This window comes from Microtus ochrogaster, linkage group LG2 (genome assembly GCF_000317375.1).
Source record: "Microtus ochrogaster isolate Prairie Vole_2 linkage group LG2, MicOch1.0, whole genome shotgun sequence".
Lineage (NCBI taxonomy): Eukaryota > Metazoa > Chordata > Mammalia > Rodentia > Cricetidae > Microtus > Microtus ochrogaster.
In genome coordinates this window covers 35831691-35835466 of record NC_022028.1, presented here as the reverse complement: position 1 = coordinate 35835466, position 3776 = coordinate 35831691, and positions in this window count along the sequence as shown.

The window sequence follows — 3776 nt, the reverse complement described above, 5'->3', positions numbered from 1 at the left end:
AACTTATTTTTTTCTTCATAAAGAAACCCAAAGCCAGGGTGCTGCTGGGCGGGCAAAGATGAATCGCTGATCACGGCCTATGGAGCAGCGCGGCTGGTTTTGGACTCTCAGCTCCTCTGTCTGGAGCAGTTCCCTATTAGGATATAGCAGCACGGAGCTGAGGATATCTGCACAATTAGATGAATGGATATATATCCCACCACTCAGGCTATAACCCAAACATTATTCTCTTCCCTCCTTGTGTCCTTGAGACTTTGGGGACAGGATTAGGACAATTTTTTTTAAATATCTTTATAAAAATTCTACACACACAGTTGGGTGTGGTGGTGCATGCCTTTAGTCCCAGCACTCGGGAGGCAGAGGCAGGAAGATCTCTGAGTTCCAGGCCAGCCTGGTCTACAGTTCTATTACACTGAGAAAACCAAACAAAAATAAAAATCCTATACCCATATAAGAAGCATTATTAATAATAAATAATTTAATATAAATGTGTATTTATGATAGGGTTCCACTATATAGCTCAGGCTGGAAAATTCTCCTATCTCAGCCTTCCGAGTTTTGAGATTACAGGTAATTGCCACCACTCCTGGCTTTAGAAACTTTTAAAAAGTACAGTTAGATTGAGGAGAGGACTTGATAAAGAGCTTGTTGTACAAACAAGAAGACTTGAGCTCTGAATCACAGCTACGTAAAAACAGCATAAACAGCTACCTAAATGATACAACTAATAGAAAGCCAGAGATAGCCTAGACTCTGAAACCCATTGAGTATGGTGGTGAACTTGGTTCAGAGATGGGTAAATACTGTCCACAGAGCAAACGATATGTCCAGTGATAACTCAAGCATGTCACTGAATGCATGTGGGCACGGTTCACTGAAACTTGGAGATAAACAATGGCCTATGCAAATCACTTCATACTCCAATGATTTCTAGTACCAAGATGCCATGTCTACGTGACAGTTTGCCAATGGTAAAGCATGTGCATCAAAGCAAATCTACTGCCAGGGTTTGGATGAGAAATAGATCAGACAAAAAAGGAATCATTTTCCAAATAAAACATTTTCTTTTTCATTTTTTTTTTTGAGACACAGTTTCTCTCTGCAGCCTGGCTGTCCTAGAACTTTCTGTATAGACCAGGATGGCCTTGAACTCACAGATCTGTAAACAGAGACTGCTCTTTCATTTCCAAAATAATCACACAGAAACTATATTAAGCACAACACTGTTTGGCCAATCACTTATATGTATTCCTAGCTAGCTCTTACATCTCAAATTAACCCATTTCTATTATTTTATATTTTACCATGAGGCTCGTGGCTTGTTACCTCACATCTTGCTTCTTGGGCAGCTACATGGCATCTGCCTGACTCCGCCTTCTTTCTCCCTGCATTCAGTTTAGTTTTCCCGCCTAGCTTTATTCTGCTCTGCCATAGGCCAAAGCAACTTCTTTTTTACCGATAGTAGTAAAACATATTCATAGCATACAGAGGGGAATCCCACATCAGAGTTTCACCTGCCTCTGCTTCCCAAGTCCTGGAATTAAAGACGTGTGCCACCACCACCTGGCAAGTAAAATGTTTTATCAGGATTGAAGCTATGTCTCAGTGCTACAGTCCTTGCCTAGCATATACTAATCCCTTGGTTTCTATCCCCCGTATCACAAGTAAGCAAACAATAAACGTAGTGCTAGCACTTCAACCTTTAAATAATGGGTCTTCTTAATTGTTTTATTTTTGTTTCTTACTATTGTGCTCATGCATGTGTGTGTGCACATGCAGACTGTGATAGACTATGGAAGTCAGAGGACAGCTCTCAGGAGTAAGTTCTTGCCCCCCACCTTTTGGAAGCAGGGTTCCTCTGCTTCTTTTGCTGTTTGTTTTTTTATCATTAGTGTGTGGGCAAATGCACACACATGGACACAGCATTCTTCTGCCTTTCTCAGGGGTTTCTCTTGCTTCTGCTCTGCTGTATATTAGAGGCTAGCTGGCTGGTCATCTTCCAGACGGTTCTCCCGTCCCCACCTCCCATTCTGCTGTGGCAGGGCTGGGACTACAGGTTTGTGTCAGCACACTTGACCTTTATACGTGGCCTCTGGGTGTTGGGATGAAACCAGGTGATCAGGCTTGCTTTGCAAGTGTTTACCATCTTGCTGATCTGGTAATAGTCTTAGAACTCTACTGTACTGTATTTGACATCTGTTCCAGTTGACTGACATTGTCTTTTGGGGGCTCTTGTTTGGGAGGCATTAATATGTATCAACCTTAGTCTTTTTTTTTTTTTTTTTTCTTTTTCAAGACAGGGTTTCTCTAGCTTTGGAGCCTGTCCTGGAACTCACTCTGTAAACCAGGCTGGCCCCGAACTCACAGAGATCCACCTGCCTCTGCCTCCTGAGTGCTGGTCAACCTTAGTATTTTGGACAATTCAGGACCATGGAAAAATTAAGATATCCCCCCACTTTCCCAGGTTTCTCCCCTGGAAATCATTTAAACTAAAGAATAGTTCTGTGAGCCTGTGTTGACTGCTACCCTCAGGCAAACATCTTTTATTTAGGTTAAATGAGGAATAAGATACTCACTGATACTATTGGTTACTTTCTTGTCATAAAGCACATGCCATAGACTGATACACTGCTCTGATATTTGTCGCCAGTCTATTTGGCTGCACAGGTCTAGTTTGATACCTGGCCCGTCAGATCAAATTATAATCTAAAGGCTTTAGCTATGTTTAGCCCCTCAGCCGTGGGTCAGTTGACAATCCAGAATTCAGAAGCAGACGTTTCCAGAGCACAGTAACTAGAGAGGAACATTTTTTTCCGTGTATCTCTGGCATGAGTCTGAGCTCCGCTCACCATGATGGGTCCCGCGCGAGGTTTTAGTGACCTGACTCACTTGTTTCATAAACGGCTCCCCACGTTACAGAAACTCATCACTCTGGGCACTAACCGGCATTCTCGTTGTCAGCTCCAGGAACGACGCCAAGGCCTGAATCAGTCCGGAAACCCGAACTGCGCAGGGCCTGAGTCATCGGTCTAGGCAGCCCATTCAGCCTTTGGCCTTTCTTTAAGTTTATGGCTCGGCACAGCTGTGTAACTTCACTACCTGTGACTTTACAAAGCAGGCCAGATAATGCTTATCTCACTTTTTGTTTCTGTTTTTACTTTAATAATTTTGGCAGAAAAAAAAAATAATAATTTTGGCAGAGCCCTGCTCTAGAGTCGTGGCTAGCCCGAAACTCACACTGTGGCCCAGACTGCCCCAGAACTTGCGACAGTCCTCTTGCTTCTGCTTCTGGAGTGCTGGGATTACAGACATACGCTGCTAATGCCTGTCTTAAGAGACACTTTTATAACCGTAGTGATGCTTAACATTATTGTTCTCGTGTGAGGGACCAGGCATCGATCTGAGTGTTAATAATTGGCACAGAATTCCTATGGTGGTGGTTCTCACTACTTCCTCTTTAAAGTTTATTTGTCTATTTATTAACGTCTTTACTTACTTATTTGTTTCTACAGGGCTTCAATGTGTTGCCCAGATTGGTCTCAAACTCTGGGTTCAAATGCTCATCCCACCTCAGCTTCCAGAATGTTGGGACTTTAGGGGCCAACCACAGAACTTGGCTTCCCATTTGTAGAAATGAGTAAACAAATCCATAACATCACGAGACTTCTGCAGGGCGATGGTGGCGCACGCCTTTAATCCTAGCACTCCGGAGGCAGAAGCAGGTGGAACTCTGTGAGTTTGAGACCAGCCTGGTCTACAGAGCTAGTTCCAGGACA